This window comes from Mercenaria mercenaria, chromosome 13, assembly GCF_021730395.1.
Source record: "Mercenaria mercenaria strain notata chromosome 13, MADL_Memer_1, whole genome shotgun sequence".
In the NCBI taxonomy this organism is placed as follows: domain Eukaryota; kingdom Metazoa; phylum Mollusca; class Bivalvia; order Venerida; family Veneridae; genus Mercenaria; species Mercenaria mercenaria.
This window is the reverse complement of record NC_069373.1, coordinates 30,502,822-30,527,393: the sequence shown is the minus strand read 5'-3', so window position 1 is coordinate 30,527,393 and position 24,572 is coordinate 30,502,822. Positions and strand designations below refer to the sequence as shown.

The window sequence follows — 24,572 nt, the reverse complement described above, 5'->3', positions numbered from 1 at the left end:
GGCTAAACAGAATTTGTGCACATACACACACATGCATAGATACACACACACACAAACAGGAGTAACACTTTTTACCCCACCAGTTTTAATGGACAGGGCATAGAAAAGTCATTAACAATGTAAGTTTTGGTGAAAACTGTCTTCTTAGTCCTCCTGTTATATGTGATGTACTGTCACCAAATGGTGTAACTTTTGGATGTTAGCCTACGGTAAAATGAACACAACTGTATTCTTAATATTCAATTTATTTACCACTAACTGTAGCATGAACAGTTTATATATGATCAGTATTACAACAGTACTTCTGAAGCACTATAAGTATTAACAAGTTTGACTACAAAATAGAACACACAACCTTTGATGTTTAACATACAATACATACACTTGAGATTCTGAATCACAATAAAACCACAAAAATAAAACAATAGAATGTTGATGACAGTTTATAATGCTGTAATGAAAGGTCAATGACAAAAAAGTGTATAAACCTTATTATATTTCTTGACATGTCTGAAATATCTTGATATGTCTGAATATTTTGACATGTCTGAAATATCTTGATACATCTGAAATGTCTTGTTTACATGTCTAAAATATCTTGATTTGTCTGAAATGTCTTGCTATGTCTGAAATGTCTTGCTTTACATGTCTGAAATATCTTGATAAGTCTGAAATGTCTTGATATGTCTGAATATCTTGATGTGTCTGAAATTTCTTGCTTTACATGTCTGAAATACCTTGATATGTCTGAATATCTTGATGTGTCTGAAATGTCTTGCTTTAGATGTCTGAAATACCTTGACAAGTCTGAAATGTCTTGATATGTCTGAATATCCTGAAATGTCTTGCTTTACATGTCTGAATATCTTGATGTGTCTGAAATGTCTTGCTTTACATGTCTGAAATATCTTGATATGTCTGAAATGTCTTGATATGTCTAAAATGTCTTGATATGCTCTTTGAAATACCTGAATTTCTTTATAAATAACTTCTAGCAGTACATTAGAAAGAGCATGATACATGTAATAGTAATAAGGTAATGGAAAAGAATCTTTTACCCTCTAAAATCTATCAAGGTTTTATTACATGTTGTAGTCGCCATTGTTTAGTATATAGAATGGCAATATTTTCATTAGGTAACTGAATAGATATTGAAATAATTTAGAAATATTGAGTTATGCTCATTTAAGTGACATAAGTTTTTATACTAAGAGGCAGGTGACTACCAACCTGCCCTAAATCTATCCATTTTCATGAAAGAAAATAATATTGCCCACCAAACAGAACTTCGTTAAAATACCCAGTAATCAGCAAATAACAGAAGTAAACCATTTTCACCGTGATAACCTAAATATTTCTTCCAATTATCTATTATTTCCCATGTAACAAAAGGATTTTTGACAACAGTACCCTCCATTCCTCCATTTCTACAATATTATCTCTAATATTAGAGAGATTGAGATTCAATACTTTCACTTGTACATGTAGGATTATTTGTATTTATATTTGTCATACTTTCATATACCGGTAGGCTTCACATTTTATATTTCAACACACCAAGATGTATATGTATAAGGCTTTGAAAATGGGACTTCAAAACTCGACGGATTTAAACTGAAGTCACAATGTTGAATTTTACATAAACAGTGAAAATATAAGATTGAGAAGAACTTTTGAGCAGATTTGGTAATTATTTCAAGACATTTCTAGGTAAGCAAATTTGGATACCGGGTTTCATCTGTATCTTTCACTGAACATCAAAGATGTCCAAATTTAGAACACTGAAACTTTCTATGAATTTTGATGTAAACATTTACAAAACACTTGTTTATCATCACTTTGCAATGTGAAACATGAACATGTGTTGAGTATTAATCTATCAACTAATTTTTAGCAAAAAAATTTAATGCTAACTAGAGCTGCTTTTCAAAAAGCGGATGTCTCCCACAACTGCCTAATCATCTAAATAGTAAGTCAAGTCTTTATTTTCTGAACTCACTACAAATATACCTTTGAAGAGTAAAAAGGCTGATTTTGGGTAATTCAAGAGCCATAATTCTGAAGTGCCTCGGGCGATTTGGCTGGTTAAAGAACCTGGCCAAGGAGTTGTGGTCAAAAACATTTGGTTCAAGTTTGGTGAAGATCAAATGAGAACTGTTGGACTTAGAGCACAGACAAGAGTAAAAAAGCCGATTTTCGGTAATTCAAGGGCCATAATTCCTAAGTGCCTGGGCCGATTTGGCTAGTTATCGAACTTGGCCGAGGACTTATGGTCAAACAATTTTTGTTCAAGTTTGGTGAAGATTGGATGAGAAATGCGGAAAAGAGTAAAAAGGCTGATTTTCAGTAATTCAAGGGCCATAATTCCGAAGTGCCTGGCGCCGATTTGGCTAGTTATCAAACTTGGCCGAGGACTTATGGTCAAACACATTTTGTTTAAGTTTGGTGAAATCGGATGAGAAATGTTCGACTTAGAGCGCGGACAAGAGCACATAGGCCGATTTTCGATAATTCATTAGGGCCATAATTCCGAAGTGCCTGGGCTAATTTGGCTAGTTATTTAACATGGCAGAGGACTTGCGGTCAAACACGTTTTGTTTAAGTTTGGTGAAGATCGGATGAGAAATGTTCGACTTAACAGTGCGGACAAGTTTTGTGACAGACACAAAGACACACAGACAGGAGTAAATCAATATGTCTCCCACACCAATTGTGGTGAGAGACATAATTACTGTATACATGTACAAGCATTACACACAGAGTCTCGATCCCCCTGTGAGCAGGTATAACATGAACAACTTAATATATTCTACAATGGTCACAAGTCCCAAATACAACAAAAAGTGTGTACAAAATATAGCACGAGTATCAGTGGTGAATCTCATGACACCACCATTTTCAACCGACTCCCAAGGTTATAAAACTAATTTAAAATAAAGTGACCAATCTCAACCACTGCTTAAATCTGAAACTGTGCTCAGAAAGAACCAATCAGATGCTGCAGATCTGAAACTGTGCTCAGAAAGAACCAATCAGATGCTGCAGATCTGAAACTGTGCTCAGAAAGAACCAATCAGATGCTGCAGATCTGAAACTGTGCTCAGAAAGAACCAATCAGATGCTGCAGATCTGAAACTGTGCTCAGAAAGAACCAATCAGATGCTGCAGAACTGAGACTGTGCTCAGAAAGAACCAATCAGATGCTGCAGATCTGAAACTGTGCTCAGAAAAAACCAATCAGATGCTGCAGATCTGAAACTGTGCTCAGAAAGAACCAATCAGATGCTGCAGACCTGAAACTGTGCTCAGAAGGAACCAATCAGATGCTGCAGAACTGAGACTGTTCTCCAAGTTCAGCTTTGTAACCTTGGGAGAACTGCTGCCACATGCAGACAAAAAGAGAGGTTGTAGAGCTCTGGAATGATGGATGGTTACTGTGACTGCAAAAGCAAAAAAAACAAACTGTATTACAATCTTATTAACATATATTTATGCCTCTTACTTGGTCAAGGGGGGTATTCGATCTACTCCTTACCACCAAAACAAAATGGCGGCCAAAACTGAAAATGTGAGTTTTTCGTACTTTTTATCTTTTTCAAGGATTTCTAGACCATGACACATGGCTATCAACCTGCTCCACTGTTTTCTCTATCTATCGGTACCTTTAACATTGGAAACAGTGCTGTATTTTGTCTGGAATGCTGGTCATGGGATTTGAATCGATGGAAAATCCTTCGGTAAACACGGGATAAGGAATAGTGCGATTAGCAAAATGGTCTTTTTTCCTTACAATTCAAATAGTTGTGAGCTATTTTTCTGATTAGAAGAAAAAATTCAATATATATTTCCATCATGGTTAGTCTGGAGCCGATTAAAAGTCGTAATTTTAAATTACCCAGTTTTTTGTCTGATGGTAAGGAACAGTGTACGAAAATAAGAGGATAAGGTGCAGTTCACTTCTTCAAGCAACTTTTTTCTTCGCTCTTTTCAGAGACAATCAAGTAAAAGTCTGTTACAATAATATTTTGGTGATCATTTATAACTATCTCTTGCTAAATGTAGTAAGATTTAAAAGGTATCCGCCTGTCTATCAGACACGTGATGTACTGAAAGCAAAATGTTTAGCAAGTATTTAATATAGTATCCCTCGCCAACATTTAAGTATCAATAAATTTCTATTTGGTATAGCGCCAAAGTCGTTAATAACAAGCAATTGCCTTACAAAAATGTTGAAATATTTTTTTTTGTCTTAAGAAACCATTAAAAGTTAAACCTACTTAAATACAAAGTGTGCTACTAAAGATAGTGAAAAATCAGCAACACCACTTAACTTGTTTAGGTGTTATGCATTGTTGAAGTATACCGCTCTTCTTTGTAATTTTGCGTTAAGATACATACGTTATGCGACATTTAGGCGCACTAATTCACGACTTTATGGATACATAAACACAAGAAATCATTCGTGGCTGAAGCTATAACTATGTATATGACTTTTCATAATTATGGTTAACTCTTACATTATAAGTTAACGTTGACTTAGAGTTATTAAGAATATTACCTCGCAAGTTCGCTAGTAGATTATTGAACAGACATTTAACTGTTACAAAACATATTTAAACATTGACAAAAGGCAAATCGCAAACATAATTAGCTCATAAAATCATAGATATACTCTTACGATGCCATTAACATATACATTTGGAAGAGCAATTTGAATATTTTATGTGTCCTGCTTGTATCTTAAGCTGCACTACAAAAGTAACGTAAGTATCATTGCACTGAATTACCTGGGTATGAGAAAAGATACATTCAAGTAATGGCTTAATATGTGGCAAATATGATTGTTATTTACCAACATTATGTATCTTTTACCACGAATTTAAATGCATTTAATTATCAAGCTTTTCTTGGAAACATTTATGTCAATCAACAATAACACGTATCAAACTTGTCAAAACATAAAACATGCAACTTTAATTAATTTAATTAATTTTATTTTACAATAATACTTTTTAACAACAAATATTGTGGTTATACCTTTGTAGTAAAACCGTTGACATATAATTAGCATAATCTTATGCACAATATGACTTTACAATCTTGGTTACCATCTGATCAGAAATATGCTGATGGTAACGTATGTATCCCAAGTTAAGAATAACGAATAAATTCATTTTCGGGCACCAAAGTTCGTGTTCAAGATTGCCATCAAATTGAAGCCAACCATTGTAAATCAAAAGCACAAATACTTATTTATTCAAATCAATTATTTCTTACGATTGTCAAATTAATTATTCGTATAGACAGCTTTGATAATCTCGTTCTCTTGTATATTTATAAGGTGACAGCCCTTATAACAAGCGCTTTTGTCATTGGATCCATGAATCACACAACATTAAGCTGTATAAAATGAAATGCACGAAGAAAAAGTACTTATTCAAATATTGAAAATTAAATGTAATCACAAGTCACCGTGTCAGAACTTTTCCAAAAAATGAAGAAAAGATAATTTTATTTGAGTACAACCACATTCATGAACCAAGCACCAACACAAACCGACAATTCTACATATAAAATTTCATTCAGAGAGTTAACAGTTTTATTAAGTCTGTCTTTACTGTAAAGACTTTTTCAAATATATCATCAGTCTTGTAAAAATATTTCAAGATATATCACGGTTGGAACAAAATTTTATGCCCTTTTACTTGCAGATTTTTACCTTAACAGTAATTCAAGGTAGCTCTTTTACCTTTTAGTTACCAGTTCTACGGCAGCGATTCGTTTTAAGGTATCAATTTTAATAGAAACGAAAACAAAGTAATATAAGGTGGCATACGTTCTTAGTAAAAACTACAAACACTATCTTTTCGGTTAAGCCTGCGCTCCAACAACCAAAGCCTATTCAACAAACTAAGAAACAGACTCTCGAAACTCCGAAAGAAACATGGTACATTTTCACAGGGAATGTATAATGTCATATTATGACATTATACATTTCTTGTGAAAAAGTACTGTTTTTTTTTTTCGAAGTCTCAAAGTCTGTTTCTCATTTTGTTTTTCTTATTCTCTCTCCTCCCTTTTCTGTTTGCCCAAGGATTTAATTAGCACGGGGTTAATAGTTTCACTGTCTGATTCTCTCTTTTTAAAGGATTGCACTGCCTTTAGCCTTCTCACGTTCACGATACACCTTTCAGACTTCAGCCCTCGATTTTATAATAATGTTAACCTGATGTGCAACCCGCCACAAGTCAACAGTGAGTTATTATTACTGATATACGCACACATACACCAATAACATATGTATTGATACATACGTTACCGATCCTGTGCTATGGGTACCACGGGTATGCTGTTTCCATTCATTTTGTATTTAAAAAAATGTCAAACATGTATCTTTATGACATACGACCAATTCTGTAAATAAACCTTTTTAACAAGAAATTAATATTAAAGCATATATTTTCAGATTTTAAAAATAGAATTTGCATGACATGTTTTAAACAAAAATAGTGATAAAAACAAAACTTTCAGCAAATTATTTAATGCCTGAGCGTTTTATCTTGGAACCTTGACTTCAAAAAATAAAAGAAGCCTCATGTTGTATAAAATGGACTGTCAGTAAGATATCAAGTATGAAAGGATACATACGTTACCATACGTAACGTATGTATCAATAGTTTGTACTGTGTTTATGGCGTACTCAATATTTATAACAACATAAATATAACTGAAACAAAAATGTAATTGTCATATAATCACAAATAGGTTTTACTTTAAGATATATCAAATTAGCTTCCTATTTAAACCGAACATTACCAGCGGAGCCCATTGAACATTTTCATAAAAAGAAAACACGTCTTCAAGGACAAATATGCAACTTTAAATGTGTGAAATCTGCATCTTATGACGTAGACGATACAAACTGATGACACTGTCAATTAAAACTGAGTGACACTTATTTGTTTATGTTATTTTAGTAATGTTTGTATCGATCACATATCATTTTGCCATTTCTTATGCCATTTAAATTAAGAAGGACCTCTGCTTCATAATAGATTTATTGAAAATGCATGCACTGTTTTGGCGTGAAAAAACTACTCTCAGTTCAACATGAATTGCTGTGATTTTCAATGTCTTAGAATAAAGGTAACGTTTGTATCATCGAAAGTGGAATCTTAACATAAGGAAAGTTTATGTGAAAAATATATCACTACTAAGTATATCTTGTATCAAATGTTATAACATGTTATTGAAACAAAACTAGAAATAACCTTTAAAGACACCAAAACGCTATTCTTTGTATGTCAAGCTCATATATTCATAGTATGATAGATCCATAACCTAAGTATTCCTTCATCGGCGTCATATCTGTTTTATTGTTTAGGAATCGTAAAAACACAAACATACACATTATGATGCAGTTATTAATAATTAGGGAATATGTATTCTTTGCATTTACTAAAAAATCCGTCATTAACTATAAAAGCGGTCAAGCGTTGTGAATTTTTGTATAAAAATTGCGCATGGCGTCAGTAACGTATGTATTATTTTAAATTGTCTTTAGTACATTTTTTTTGGATTATGGATCTGATAAATCCAATTGACATTAGGTAACAAGTATAAACACATATTCATTGGCATTATAGTATGTTTAATTTGCTTCTGGGGCCTATTTTAAACGAGCACGATAAGGAACACTCGATTGTTCGTCATTAACGACTTTTAACGATAGGAGGGTTTTACACTATGGTTCACCTACAGTATAAGTGTAGTTTAACAGCCAGGATCATGATTCAGACCTCTTTAATTATTACATGGTAGAGAAATGGCTACTGGTTATTTCAGAAACGATGTGAGAAAACTGTAAAATCCCTTTGAAAAAATTGCACTGCACCTTATCCTCTAATTTTCGCACACTATTCCTTACCATCGGACAAAAATTGTGTTTTTGTGAAAATACGAACAATGATCTGCGCAAAACTAACAGTATTAGATAAGTATGTGGAAATATTCCTTCAAATCAGAAAAATAGCTTACAACCTGCAGTATATTAGGTAAAAAAGACCATTTTTGCAAGTCGCACTATTCCTTATCCCGTGTTTACCGGAGGATTTTCCATCGATTCAAATCTCATGACCAGCATTCCAGACAAACTAAAGTGCTGTTTCCAAAGGGAAAGGTACCAGTAGATAGAGAAAACAGTGGAGCAGGTTGATAGACATGTGTTATTGTCTAGATATCCTTGAAAAAGCAAAAAAGTAAGAAAAACTCACGTTTTCAGTTTTGGCCGCCATTTTTTTCCATGGTAAGGAGTAGATCGAATACCCCCCTTGTTGGTATTAGCTTTAAATACAGGCAGAATATTAAAATCTTGTCATTATCATTTGTACTGTTGGCAGTTTACTGAACTAAAACATGTAGAGCATGTCGCAATACGTCATTGCTTCATGTGGTCCATAAAATCATAGAATGGAAAAATACAATTGGAATGTAACATATATAGAGGATAATTGTTTGTTTTGAGTGGATATGGTATATATCTCGAGTAGTGATAAAATGTTTTAATTTTTTGGAGCGGGATGCAGGAGTAAAAATGTTAAAATTTTATCACTACGAGATGCGATATATACCATATCCGCTCAAAACAAACAAATTTTCAAAGGAGACGGAGCTATATCACCCACAGTGTGAATGATAACCAGTGACTGATATGGAATTTACCTCACTGTTTCATTGGTTAGCATAAAATAAAAAAATATATAATCAAGTATGTTTAAGGGACTACTTCAACTATATCAACTATATTCATTTTAAGTTGTCATAATCCCAGAAAATCCTCTACAAATCAAACTAAGTAACATTACTAAAACAGTAAAAAAAACTACACCACACTACCTATTACCAGAAATTACATGTACAAGTTTCATGTAAATAATTCCAATATTACACACAAAAGGTACCGTTACACTAAATCTTAAAATAATTCAATTTTTATTACTTTAAGTTATTGCTTGTCTAATTCTATTTACCAAGGTGTGATGCCAACACCCAGGTGAATAGAATAGCTCTCACCATTCATCTCACTATTCAAATCGTCAAGCTAAAATTATAAAATAGCCAATCTTTTTACATTGCCAAAAAATCTACATAATCACTCCTATAATGTAGATATTTTGGCAATGTAAAAAGATTGGCTATTCTATTCACCTGGGTGTTGGCATCACACCTTGGTAATTTTTGAGTGTAAGACCATATCTCAGTAACCATGGCATTTATTGCATTGAAAATTCACACAATGCATCCCAGTCATTAAACCAACTGCAAGTTAGATAACTCTTGTTGGAATTTGATGTAATCAAGCCTACCAAAAGAACTAAGTTAGATACTAATTAGCTACGCACTTACGATTTAATTATTACTCATTTAAACTTCTGCCCAAATTTCATCAACTGATGAAATAAGGAACAGATTTAGTATTTCTTAAGTAGTATCTCAGAAACAGATACATTTATCAGATTGAAACTTTACACAAAGCTTTCATGTTGTTATACCTACAGTAACATACATAACCAAGTTAGGGAACTCCCGATTATATGTTAAGTAAATTATGTCCCCTTCTTTACTTAGAATATTAGGTTAAAATATCATGCTAAATCTCAGAAACATCTGCATATAAGACTGAAATTTCACATGCTTCTAGTTACATAACCAAGTTAGATAACTCTTGGTTGAATTTATTGGGAATCATTGGCTTTGTTAGACTTAGATATTTTTGTTAGGTCTGTTTTGAATGCAATTGTCGAGCTGTATCTCTGTAAAAACAACAATGGATTGAAACTTTACACAGGGCATCCAACACATCAAGCATACTTAAATAACCAAGTTAGAGAATTCAAATTGTGGCCCTTTTTTTACTTAGAAAATTTGGTTTTGCTGTAATTGCCGTAGAGAGTTTTAATTTGTAATGTTATAATTGTGTATAAGCCTTGAAATGGAAGTTATAGCCCTTGCTTGACTAGAAATTGTTGAATAGTTGAGCACACTGTCATATATGCACAGATCTTGCTCTAGTTTCACAACCAGGGTAGATAATATATCTCGACTTTAGGAGAACGAGTGAATATTTCTTGATACGAATCTTACTATTAAGAAATAATCTATAGGAAAAGAGTGCTTTAACACTATTTATGCACGATGGGCAGTTATACGTCCGGCGTAATAATTTCATGAGGGCGCAGCCCGAGTGAAATTATTTGTACGATGTATTACCGCCAGAGTGTATAAATAGTGTTAAAACACGGTTTTGCTATGAATCATTTTGATTCTAATATGCCCCTAATCTAAAACAGTAGATAAAATATAGTAGCAGAGAAAAGCATATCAGAATATTTTTTATTACATACGTATTTATACTTTAAAATTGTTATATGAATGATATAAATTTGTTCTTATGCACAAGTAAATACATGAAACTGATGTCACAGATGACGTCACACACACCCAAATGAAATTTGAACATCAATATAAAAATATTGACGTTTTAGGTTCCATTGAAACTTAACAAAGTTTATAAATGAGTATGTAATAATCTATATTATCTATCAAAGAATACCAAAAAGCAACATGAGAATATGTAATCACACAGAAATTACCAACAGTTGATAGCTACTATCATTATGGGTCCGCTCAGGAAGTTTTCTTAAAAAGTTACAACAGAAAATTTCAAAATGGAAACTCAAGCGGCTCCATATCTTCAAATCTTAATTTCAGAAAGAAAAAATTGATGAATACAGTTCTTTAAGTTAACTATGGAGCAGGTAATCAACAAGTAACAGGTAGTAGATTCCAGTAATTAAAAGGATGTATTATATACATGTATTGAAATTACCTGGTATTAACACATAAGCTAATAATATTCTAACATGATCAATACAAAAATAATTACAGATAATTAATATTTTCTGCTATCTTTTCTGACCAACATGCATCCCTTCAACTGGTGAATGTATTGTCTCTCCTCATTGATGAGTTGATAATTCTTGAGAACTGTTACCATGGAAACAGACATTATCACATCTTTGAAATAGCTGCACTATATCTAGAAAATCACTGAAAATAGAAAATAGAATATCAAAACAAGTGTTTATGTACCATCATACATTGTTATATGAGGGGTGATAAAAAATTATATGAGGGGTGACCAAAAATGTCATTTGTATCTTCATCAAACTATACTTAGATTGCCTAAAATTTCTTAAAGGGGAAGGTTACCTTACTCTAATGTTCAGTTTGTCTGCTAGGTCTTCTTTAAATCATATAAGACAATTACTAATAAAGAATTTTCAAAATCCACTTAAAAATTAGGAAGTTATGATTATTTCAATATTTGGTAAAACTTGCTGCCATTTTGTTTCTGTGGCAACTTAAAGCCCACCCCCTCAGCTCAACAGACAAGCCCTCTTAGCTCAATAAGGAGACTGCAGATCTACGGATCTTTGGGTCGGGGGAGGGTGTATGTTCTCTGTGACAATTTGAAAAAAGATATTGTGTCTGATATCATTTGTCTTCCACTTCTGATTTATGTGGGGAAGTTGGAAGTTACTTGTGGAGAACAGGTTTGTACTGGTACAGAATCCAGGAACACTGGTTAGGTTAACTGTCCAATCTTACATAACTAAAATACTGTTGGAAAATGGCATTAAACCAAAAGAAACAAGAGCACCGCCTTGCGGGTGCCGACGCTCATCTGATTTTTTTTTGTATAATAGAAATATTGTCCTACCTATGATTTTCTAAGTCTAAAAAGGGCCATCATTCTTGCAAAAAGCAGGACAGGATTATGTTTCTTGATCTACAGCGTCCGCTAATGATGGTGAAAAACTGTTGCAAGTTTTAAAGCAATAGCTTTGATAGTTTATGAAAAAAGCTGACTTAAACATAATACTCAACCAAGAAAACTGATTTTCTAAGTCCTAAAGGGGCAATAATTATTGCAAAAAGCAGGATGGAGTTATGTTTCTTGCTGTACAGGGTCAGCTTATGATGGTGAACAAGTGTTGCAAGTTTCAAAGCAATAACTTTGATAGTTTAAGAGAAAACGTTGACCTAAACATAAAACTTAACAAAGAAATCTGATATTTTCTAAGTCCAAAAGGGGTCATAAATCTTGCAAAAAGCAGGATGGAGTTATGTTTCTTGCTGTACATGGTCAGCTTATGATGGTGAACAAGTGTTGCAAGTTTTAAAGCAATAGCTTTGATAGTTTAGGAGAAAAGCTGACCTAAACATAAAACTTAACCAAGAAAACTGATTTTCTAAGTCCAAAAGGAGCAATAATTCTTGAACAAGAGGGCCATGATGGCCCTATATCGCTCACCTGAGTTTAGTTGGGCCCACTACACGATGCTACATACCAAAGACATTAAATTTTATCATATACTAGTTACTGTTTGTAGATGACCAGTTAAATATATTTAACTTAATAATAACAACAATTTTTGTGTATCTCACTTTTAAGACTTTTCAAGATGCGTATTGAAATCTATATCAAACATAATATACATGTGGTCCAAATTTCTTTGCTGTAACTTCAAAAACAAGAAAGTAGGTCAGTAGGTCACGATTTAAAATATTAAGAAAGTAGGTCAGTAGGTCACATTCATGGTCACTGAAAGTCAGTGTTAAGATCGGCGTGCAAAACTGTATATGTCATCCAAATTTCAAGGCTGTATCTAAAAAAACAAGAAAGTAGGTCAGTAGGTCAAGGTCACAGTCAAGTAACCCCTAATTACTTGGGGCCATCAGGTAATTATAATTGAACAGTCTAGGCAATATGATCAGATAATATTTGAAGTATTTTTGTGCTCCCCCCATGAGTGGTGGGGGCATATAGATTTGCTCTTGTCCGTGCATGCGTGCGTCCGTCCTTCAGTCCTTGCGTCCGTCCAAAGTTTGTGACATGCCTAGCTCAAAAAGTATTTGATATTAATTAATGAAACTTTGCATGAGTCTTTATCATGATATGAACTTGTGCACCTTCTATTTTTCATCTGGCTCTGCCCCCTAATTTTAGAGTTATGGCCCCTGAAATAGTCAAAAATGCACATTTTCACCTTGTGACACACCTAGCTCAAAAAGTATTTGATATAGATTCATGAAACCTTGCGTGAGTCTTAATCATGATATGAACTTGCGCACCTTCTATTTCTCATCTGGGTCCGCCCCCTATTTTTAGAGTTATGGCCCCTGAAATAGTCAAAAATGCTCATTTTCACCTTGTGACACGCCTAGCTCAAAAAGTATTTGATATAAATTAATGAAACCTTGCGTGAGTCTTTATCATGATATGAACTTGTGCACCTTCTATTTTTCATCTGGCTCTGCCCCCTAATTTTAGAGTTATGGCCCCTGAAATAGTCAAAAATGCACATTTTCACCTTGTGACACACCTAGCTCAAAAAGTATTTGATATAGATTCATGAAACCTTGCGTGAGTCTTAATCATGATATGAACTTGCGCACCTTCTATTTCTCATCTGGGTCCGCCCCCTATTTTTAGAGTTATGGCCCCTGAAATAGTCAAAAATGCACATTTTCACCTTGTGACACGCCTAGCTCAAAAAGTATTTGATACAGATTCATGAAACCTTGTGTGAGTCTTAATCAAGATATGAACTTGCGCACCTCCTATTTTTCATCTGGGTCTGCCCCCTATTTCTAGAGTTATGGCCCCTGAAATAGTCAAAAATGCACATTTTCACCTTGTGACACGCCTAGCTCAAAAAGTATTTGACATAAATTGATGAAACCTTGCATGAATCTTTATAATGATATGAACTTGTACACCTCCTATTTTTCATCTGGGTCCGCCCCCTATTTCCAGAGTTATGGCCCCTGAAATAGTAAAAAAATGCACATTTTCACCTAATTACCGAGGTATGTGCCTCACTCAAAAAGTATTTAATGTAAATTCATGAAACCTTGCTTGAGTCGTTATCATAATGTGACCTTGCACACTTGGCATTCTTTATGAGAATTTTAGCGTTTATTACAGAGTTATGGCCCTTGAAATAGCCAAAACAGTGGATTTTTTGTTTGTGATGCTCATAGCTCAGAAAGTATATGGTATAAAATAATGAATCCATTTCATAATTTTTTTTGAGGCTACACCCCATTAGGACTGCAAACATTTGAATGATTTCCCCTTATTTGTGACAATGTACCAGTGGGGGGCACACCCTGTGTCCTACAGACACATTCCAGTTTGCTATATAACTCATACACAAGTGACCCCCAGGGCGGGGCCTCTTTTCACCCCAGGGGCATAATTTGAACAATCTTGTTAGAGAACCACTAGGCAATGCTACATACCACATATCGAGGCCTAGGCCTTGAACTTTCAGACAAGAAGATTTTTAAACTTTTTTCCTATATAAGTGTATATAAAACTTGGGACACGCAGGGCAGGGCCTCTTTTCATCCCAGGGGCACAATTTGAACAATTTTGGTAGAGGACCACTAGGCAATGCAACCTACCAAATATCAAAAGCCTAGGCCTTGCAGTTTCAGGCAAGAAGAATTTTAAAGTTTTTTCCTATATAAGTCTATGTAAAACTTGGGACCCCCGGGGCGGGGCCTCTTTTCACCCCAGGGTAATAATTTGAACAATCTTGGTAGAGGACCACAAGACAATGCTACATACTAAATATCAAAGGCCTAGGTCTTGTGGTTTCAGACAAGAAGATTTTTAAAGTTTTTTCCTATATAAGTCTATGTAAAACTTGGGTTCCCCCGGGGCGGGGCCTCTTTTCACCCCAGGGGCAAAATTTGAATAATCTTCATAGAGGACCATTAGATGATGCCACATGCCAAATATCGAGGCTCTACGCCTTGCGGTTTTGGATAAGAAGATTTTTTAAGTTTTTCCTTTCGGTTGCCATGGCAACCAGAGTTCAGTATGGAATTCAATTCTTTGAATAATTTTTAAAGAGGACCATCCATGGAACATCCCTGTGAAGTTTCATCAAAATTGGCCTGGTGGTTTAGGAGGAGATGTTGTTTAAAGGAAAGTGGACGGACAGAGGAGATGTTGTTTAAAGGAAAGTGGACGGACGGACGCCAGACGATCACAATAGCTCACCCCGAGCACTTTGTGCTCAGGTGAGCTAAAAAAGCAGGATGGAGTTATGTTTCTTGATGTATAGGGTCAGCTTATGATGGTGAACAAGTGTTCCAAGTTTCAAAGCAATAGTTTTGATAGTTAAGGAGAAAAGTTGACCTAAACATAAAACTTAACCAAGAAATCTGATATTTTCTAATTACAAATGGGGTCATAAATCTTGCAAAAAGCAGGATGGAGTTATGTTTCTTGCTGTACAAGTTTCAAAGCAATAGCTTTGATAGTTTAGGAGAAAAGTTGACCTAAACATAAAACTTAACCAGGCAACGCTGACACCGATGCCGATCAAGTGATGACAATAACTCATCTTTTTTTTTCAAAAAATCAGATGAGCTAAAAAGGACTGGACTCTAAATTTTGGCTAAAAATTATCTTTCTATATAAGTGATGCACCAAGTATAAAGGTTCTACTTTTTTCATAATGTATTTAAATGTCAGAGGTCGAACATTTATCGTGGATTTATCATGTCAGATGGGGCATTATGGGTTATCAGAAATGCTTGGTTTTGACCTTATAGCATGTCTCTTCAAGCATTAATGAATTTGTGACACTCCTGGTGTATCCCATGGTGGAAATTGTCAAAACTCTAACAGAACACTTGTCAGGCTATTGTTTTGTTCATTTGATGAGTTTTTGTGGGAATAAGAATGTCTAAGAAATGCATCGCGCATTGATTGTACATGCAATATTGTATTGTATACATGTAAAATTTATTTTATAAAACCTTCACCAAACTTGCTGCATTATTACACAAAGGTAAAATAGTTATTAAAACGTCAAGGAAGCAACTGAGTCAAAGACTTTTAGGTGGCACAGTTAAACTTTCCTTAGCGGCCAAATAAATTAAGCAGTCACTTGCCTTCAGCAGTCAGTCAGTTAAATTCCTGAACTCACATTTTGTTATAACCTGAATCAAGCAGCCACTTGCCTTCAGCAGTCAGTCAGTTAAATTCCTGAACTCACATTTTGTTATAACCTGAATCAAGCAGCCACATGCCTTCAGCAGTCAGTCAGTTAAATTCCTGAACTCACATTTTGTTATAACCTGAATCAAGCAGCCACATGCCTTCAGTAGTCAGTCGGGTTAAATTCCTGAACTTACATTTTGTTATAACCTGAATCAAGCAGCCACTTGCCTTCAGCAGTCGGTCAGTAAAATTCCTGAACTCACATTCTGTTATAACCTGAATTAAGCAGCCAATTGCCTTCAGCAGTCGGTCAGTTAAATTCCTGAACTCACATTCTGTTATAACCTGAATCAAGCAGCCACTTGCCTTCAGCAGTCGGTCAGTTAAATTCCTGAACTCACATTCTGTTATAACCTGAATCAAGCAGCCACTTGCCTTCAGCAGTCGGTCAGTTAAAGTCCTGAACTCACATTTTGTTATAACCTGAATCAAGCAGCCACATGCCTTCAGCAGTCGGTCAGTTAAATTCCTGAACTCACATTTTGTTATAACCTGAATCAAGCAGCCACTTGCCTTCAGCAGTCGGTCAGTTAAATTCCTGAACTCACATTCTGTTATAACCTGAATCAAGCAGCCACTTGCCTTCAGAAGTCGGTCAGTTAAATTCCTGAACTCACATTCTGTTATAACCTGAATCAAGCAGCCACATGCCTTCAGCAGTCGGTCAGTTAAATTCCTGAACTCACATTCTGTTATAACCTGAATCAAGCAGCCACTTGCCTTCAGCAGTCGGTCAGTTAAATTCCTGAACTCACATTTTGTTATAACCTGAATCAAGCAGCCACTTGCCTTCAGCAGTCGGTCAGTTAAATTCCTGAACTCACATTTTGTTATAACCTGAATCAAGCAGCCACATGCCTTCAGCAGTCGGTCAGTTAAATTCCTAACTCACATTCTGTTATAACCTGAATCAAGCAGCCACTTGCCTTCAGCAGTCGGTCAGTTAAATTCCTGAACTTACATTTCGTTATAACCTGAATCAAGCAGCCACTTGCCTTCAGCAGTCAGTCAGTCAAATTCCTGAACTCATATTTTGTTATAACCTGAATCAAGCCACATGCCTTCAGCAGTCAGTCAGTTAAATTCCTGAACTCACATTTTGTTATAACCTGAATCAAGCAGCCACTTGCCTTCAGCAGTCAGTCGGGTAAATTCCTGAACTCACATTCTGTTATAACCTGAATCAAGCAGCCACTTGCCTTCAGCAGTCAGTCTTTTGTTATAACCTGAATCAAGCAGCCACTTGCCTTCAGCAGTCGGTCTGTTAAATTCCTGAACTCACATTTTGTTATAACCTGAATCAAGCAGCCACTTGCCTTCAGCAGTCGGTCTGTTAAATTCCTGAACTCACATTTTGTTATAACCTGAATCAAGCAGCCACTTGCCTTCAGCAGTCGGTCTGTTAAATTCCTGAACTCACTTTTTGTTATAACCTGAATCAAGCAGCCACTTGCCTTCAGCAGTCAGTCAGTTAAATTCCTGAACTCACTTTTTGTTATAACCTGAATCAAGCAGCCACTTGCCTTCAGCAGTCAGTCAGTTAAATTCCTGAACTCACATTTTGTTATAACCTGAATCAAGCAGCCACTTGCCTTCAGCAGTCAGTCAGTTAAATTCCTGAACTCACATTCTGTTATAACCTGAATCAAGCAGCCACTTGCCTTCAGCAGGCATACTGTTTCACTCCCTTAGCTAGCTGCACAAGATTGACTGTAGTTAATGAGATATAGGAGAGCACTTCAGCCCATTTAATAGCTACATAGTGTCATCATGATGACAAATTGTAGGAGTTTTGCATTAATTACCCCAGTTATGATAATTGATAGACAACTTTTAATATCTAATTTAAAAAGTACATTTGTATGTTTGACATACACCTGCAGGCAATATGCTTTGAACTCATATCTGTTAAAGTTATCAGACAAGAAAAACTCATATCTGTTCAAGTTATCAGACAAGAAGTACTCATCCTAGACTACAGATAAAATATAATATCATATAAATATCCATTTGAAAAAAAAATAAGTATAAACATTATTATCCATAGCTACCTAATACATTGATTGTTGCATGAGTTTTCAAAACCGGTAATATTATAGCATCCTATATTACAAAAAAAATCTCAAATGCATCAGAAGGTTTATTATAGCATGTGATCATATGATGGGGATTGTCAGACTGTTGTATTAATTCTGTGTAACTTGAGAAATATCATTACATGGTGTGATCATTTCCCAGACAGGTACTCATTGTACCAATGTTGCACCTTCAGGGTTTTGCATTATACAACAACCTTCAGCACATTGATTCACAATGCGGTTAATTCGTAACTTAAGCTTTCAATCTGAATGTTGAGATTTACAAACTTCAAAAGAAAATGAGCCGCGCCATGAGAAAACCAACATAGTGGGTTTGCGACCAGCATGGATCCAGACCAGCCTGCGCATCCGCGCAGTCTGGTCAGGATCCATGCTGTTCGCTTTCAAAGCCTATTGCAATTAGAGAAACCGTTAGCGAACAGCATGGATCCTGACCAGACTGCGCATATGCGCAGGCTTGTCTGGATCCATGCTGGTCACAAAGCCACTATGTTGGTTTTCCCATGGCACGGCTCATATCAATCACCCTGTCAAAACAAATCTGCATATTTAAACCCAGACAGTAACATTCATGCATGTTACCGATATCACTTATTCATATTTAACGGCTCATGATGCCTTAGTATAAAATGTGGCTGCCACATTTTCCGTTATGAACATGAAATACATTAATTTCTTGTTAAATCCTATTTCCGATAAATGCTGTCTTTAACATTTATCGAAGGTTTGAATATTGCTGACTAGAATGCTTTATTGATTCTATTGTTTTTATTACCTTCCTTTATTTTTATTGCTCTAACTATAACAGTTCATGTGTAATATTAAAAGCAGTGCTTTTCTAACCATGAAATTATGCAAAACATCTATTTGGAAAACTGTTCAATCTGTTTTTAAGATAAAAATTTAAAGCATTTCATGACTTTTCATGTCATATTTGACTTTTTGTGTATTCTACCGGTATTTGAAATTCATGTAAGGAACAAAAAGATCTATAATGTTCCCTTTAATAATATACAGAATACAGAATATGAATAATCACATGGTTAGAAAAACTACTTTTCAATATTACACTTGCACTACACTGCCTGAGCCATAAAGGGAGGTAATAAGAACAACTGATTCAATAATATATGCTAATAATGGAACCAAATATTCAAACCTTTGACAAAACATAGGAGAAAACAATTATTGAAAGTAAGATTTAACAAAATAATCATGTATTTTATATTTTATATTTGTTGCAAACAATGTGACAGCCACATTTTGAACAATATTTATTATGGGGCTTTTAGCGAACACAAAGTATTTATTAAATTGATACAGTCAATTGCAGTAACCTCTACAGTAGGTAGAACAAGCTGTTTTCTCTGATTTTATGTTTTGAAATGTCCTTGAAATGAACACATTTAAAAACCCTGAATTTTTTTTTACCTTTGTTGATATATATTTTTAAATCAACTGGTGGTCATTGTTTTCTTGTTTTGTAAAGGAATCAAAATAGGCCTGACTATTATATGGAGCAACTCAATGAAAATAGAACATTATAAGAAGTTGCACCTTCTAACTTTGTACATAATTATCTGTTAAAATGTTTCTATGGAAACTGTAGCAGTGCATTGATTTCTAGATAAACAAACAACATGATAGATAGCTGTTAATGTAAGTATTGCATGCAGCTGGGTTTTGTTTTGTTTTTGAGAACCAGCAGGAGTGTTGGATAAGAAATTCCTGCTTCGTGCTCAATTTCCTATACTGGTCAATGCCCAAAATGATAGGGGTCAGCTACTTACCACAGGCAATCATTCTAAGAAGTTTAAGTAATGTAGGCAAAAAAGTTCTTTAGTTATTGAGCAGAAACCGTTATCACCCTCAAGGCCACTGTGATCTTACCCTTCAACCAACTTTTTCTCAGAACGATAAGGTTCATCTACTGACCACAGTCATGCACTCATCCTATATAGTTTGAGCATTAGGAGACCAAGCATTCTCTATCTATTAATCAGAAACCATCTATCGATGGACAGACCAACCAGCAATGTGCAAAACCTTATAACAACTCTTTTTCAAGGGAAGCATAGTTTTTGAAGTAGGCAAGAGCTTTTTTTCAAGATTCAGTAAGGGCCGGGTTTCTCCATTTCTCAAGTGGTACTCTTGGCAGGCATAATATTATTCTGCTTTGACACAGCAAATCAAATCAAATTTCCAGATGAGTGAAAAAAATTCAGATGTGTTCAATATCTGATTATTTATACAATAATATCTACAAACCTGTTGATGATGTAAATAATGGACGAATATTCTGACTATAATATGACGCATTTGGACTTTTTCTTCGAGCATTTACACCTATCTTCATCTGCAATGCCACGTAAAACCAGTTCTATATGACTACCACAGCCTGCAAGTAAAAATTTTAAGTTCATCCAGATGTCTTAATATCGTAGAGCTAAAAATAATTCACCCCAATACAGTGAAACCTGTTTTAAAAGACCATTAAAGGGAGAACAAACAAGTGGTCTCATAAGACAGGTGGTCTTTTAATACAGGTTCAATCTATATGAAATGCACTATAGAGGGACCTAAAGTAATAATGGTTTTATAACACAGGTTTTTGCTTAATACAGGTGGTCTCTTAAGCAGGCATATGCAAGTCTAGTAGTTTCCACATTGAAGATGGAAATTTAAGAAATTATGGGAATATATGCAAGTCTAGCAGTTTCCACATTAAAGATGAGAATTTAAGAAATTATTGGAATATATGCAAGTCTAGTAGTTTCCACATTAAAGATGGGAATTTCAGAAATTATAGGAATATATGCAAGTCTAGCAGTTTCAGCATAAAGATGAGAAATTATTCAGAAATTAGTGACAACCAAGAGTGCCTCTCTGGGCATTATTTCAGTCATCTTAGTAAAACCTGATCAACTTTCCCTAAGCCAGCTGGAGGGCTCTCATTGGCAGTTACTTGTGGAGAACAGGTTTGTACTGGTACAGAATCCAGGAACACTGGTTTTAACTGCCTGCCATTACATGACTGAAATACTATTGAAAAATGGCATTAAACCCAAAACAAACAAACAAACTCATCATATGAAAGAATTCTACACCTTGAGTGAAGCTCTGAACCCAAAGAAGAGAGGATAAGTGATTTATTATAGAAGTCAGTCTTAACCACTCAGCCGTGGATGGTTTGATATAAATTGTCATTTCTGAAGCTCATCAAGCCTATGTGAATTTTATGCACTGTTAACGTGCATTTAAAAAAACCTGACTTGGCGTGGTACGTGGTATGCAGGATGTGTAGTATATCCGGCAACCTGATTTCTTATTCACTGGCCATCTACCTTACACTAACTGTAACCACTGTAGCTCTATCTATTTTGCTTGTTTCTTGAGATTACCATTACTTGCATAAGCCAGAGAGTAACTCCGCCCCGCCAGGCCAAATAAAGAGCACTATAGGCCAGAAAGAATAGTACCTGTGTTTACAGTTGCTTGACCACAAAAAGGGACTGATGATAGGCAATTTTGTCTTTTCTAATATATTTTTTACTTTTCATTTCATTGGAAATGTGTCTGTGTCATAAAAATGAATATAGCTATAACACAGTGCCCAACTCATGTGACTTTTGGATACCAGACACATGGAGAAAATGTCCTGTAGGTTCAGGTAACATTTTTCCTATATTTTCCTTATTTACAGATTTTCATAAAATAAAGTGCGTAAAGAGAGTCGAAGACAGCAAAATGAGTGCTTTCCTCTGCACAAAATGCCTGCAATCAGTTCTCAGTACTTTTCTCAAACACTCCGCCCAACTGCAAAAGTGTGTAAGTTATATATACAGTCTACGAAAAGCAGTCCTAATCAACTTCTTCGTCAAAACACTATTTTATATAAAAACACATTAAACGCAAATAGAAATTTTTAATAATTTTTTTGAAAATACAAGGATAACACTACCATTAAATGAAACAACTGTTGTGTGTGATTCATCTTTAAAGCTAATTTGTGACAGAGTATTTGATCTATAGATCAACAGTTCACCAGTCCAAGTTCAAATATAAACTTGAAAAGGGGAAATGAAACCATAACTAACACAGCAAATAAAAAAAGTGTCATGCATAAATCATTGAACAATGAGTGTATTGTTCTGGGCTGAGTTCAACTGAGAATGCTGTTGTCAAGTTATCAAGGAGGATTTCAAATATAACTGTCAAAGCTCAAAAATAACTTATAGTTGACTTGTGGGTCAATATCCGGAACAGACACACCCAACAACAAACCACAGCTTTTGATACCTGGTATAATCAGTAATAAAGTGTATCTATATTTCCACACACATCAGCCAATCGTAATTGAATAAAAGAGCTGTCCGTAAGACAGCAAGTGCTTGACTTATAATTCAAATCATTGTCCCAGAAGCAGGAATATTATCCTAATCTTAAAATATGTAATGAGTTTCAATCCAGTATTAGCATTAGTCTTGGAGATAGTAACTTGCATGCAAAACTTTAACCAGAAGTTTTCTTAGTCCAAAAGGGGCATAATTTGCCCAATATACATGTCAGAGTTATGGGACTTGATGAAATCAACTAGTTTTATAACCCTGAAGACAAATGTGAAGTTTCAATTTAATATCTGCATTTGTTTTGCACGATAATAACTTAATTGCACGCAAAACTTTAACCAGACTTTTTTAAGTCCAAAAGGGAGCATTATTTGCCCAAAGTATATGTCAGAGTTATGGGACTTGACCCAGTGAGGTTGGAAACTGATCTAGAAACAGAAAAAATAAGTTTCAAATCTATATGCCTATATGCAATAAATGCACGCAAAACTTTAGCCATGATTTTCCAAGTGCAAAAGGGGGCATAAAAAAATTTACTGCATAGCTGGAAAGATAAAAGTTCAAGGATTCGGGAAATAATTGCATTAGTCTGATTCAAAATGAGGAATTGGCACAGGAGGGCTTTGTAATATTTTATGATAACTGAAACAAGTTATGAAAGTATAAGCAATAACTCAAATGGGTTATAAACTGCGATAACTTGAAACAGTTACACCCCTGACTGATAATTAATTAAAATACTAGACTGCTCCAAAAAATTTGGGCAGGTAGGTCAGAATTATTTTTGGGGGATTTTTTTTTATTAAGCGAGACTTTTTGGAAATTATTTTTGTGTCAAAAAATGAATACAAATAAGGGGGTTATGCCTTTAGAGCATCAGTAAGTTGATTTCTAACATCAATGACCATGTTTAACGCATAAACAAGTTAAAAAGCGAAAAAAATATTCTCAAAGGCCATAAAAACATTTAGGGTTGGGCCAAAAATTTTGGGTATAGGTCTGGATACCGGAAGCAAACAATTTTTTTTACGCCTTACGTTTTGAACTAGTAAAATGAATCAGTATGACGTCTGAATGATTGCCTCAAACCCAGAGAACATTGTATTGATATACCGGCTAGATTTTAGGAGCCCCCCACCCCACCTGCAAAACTGCCCGCTTTCAAGTTGAAAGTTGTCAACAAGATTTAAGGATGATAAGACCAGGTAACATCAGGATGATCTTAACATATAGGTAACAGGTCAATAGTAGTGATGAGAAACTTATAAACTTGTGTCATCAAACAGAATGGATACAAAAACATTAGCTCATGAGCTATTTCCCGACAAACAAAAGAAAACAGTATTAACAAAAATAATGCAGCTAAAAGGAAAGATATTATAAGCTGAATTAAGTAAGGCATATTAAAACATAATATAATTATATAGATCTAGATCTAGTAATTAATATAATAATTATATACTATACTATTAGTTCTGTATTAATTAACAAAGTAAATTAGTCTTCACCTAAGATTCTATTAAATTATAGGCGACAGTTGAGAAACTAGAACAGTTACAAAATATACCCTTGTAACAGTTACTGCGTGTGTTTATCGAACATTTATTTTGAATATTTTTGATGGATTTGAATCAATTGATTTACCTGCCCATGTTGGTTTTCCACATTTCCTACATTCCACCTTTTGACACATCTCGCCAAAAAGTCATGGATCCTTCCTTGATCCCCACTGATCTGTTCCCATTCAATTTATCAAATGTTCACAGGTGAATTCCCGACATGTGTATTTACCTAGTACATTTACTCAAGCATGACACCACTGTATTGAACCTGCGCGTAAAATGTAGGACGGTGACGTGAATGAGGTTCTGCACAAAACTTTACAAAGCAATGTTAACAATTATAGTATTAATTAGCACGGTAGATCTACACTAAATACAAGAAAAAATGAACTAGTGAAAATACGATAATTCATGC

General features: G+C 34.8%; 1 long non-coding RNA gene across 2 annotated transcripts; it reads right to left on the bottom strand.

Annotated features, from left to right (window-relative positions):
- Nucleotides 1-227: 227 nt before the first annotated feature.
- On the bottom strand, nucleotides 228-24,398 carry LOC123529024 (uncharacterized). Of its 2 annotated transcripts, XR_006682070.2 has the most exons (4): nucleotides 24,240-24,398; nucleotides 20,515-20,644; nucleotides 10,946-11,109; nucleotides 228-3,440 (listed from the first exon to the last, which is right to left on the bottom strand). It is a non-coding gene; the product is annotated as an uncharacterized LOC123529024 (long non-coding RNA). The 2 variants fall into 2 exon arrangements; XR_008366711.1 differs by lacking the exon at nucleotides 228-3,440 and having other exon boundaries at nucleotides 10,379-11,109.
- Nucleotides 24,399-24,572: the final 174 nt, after the last annotated feature.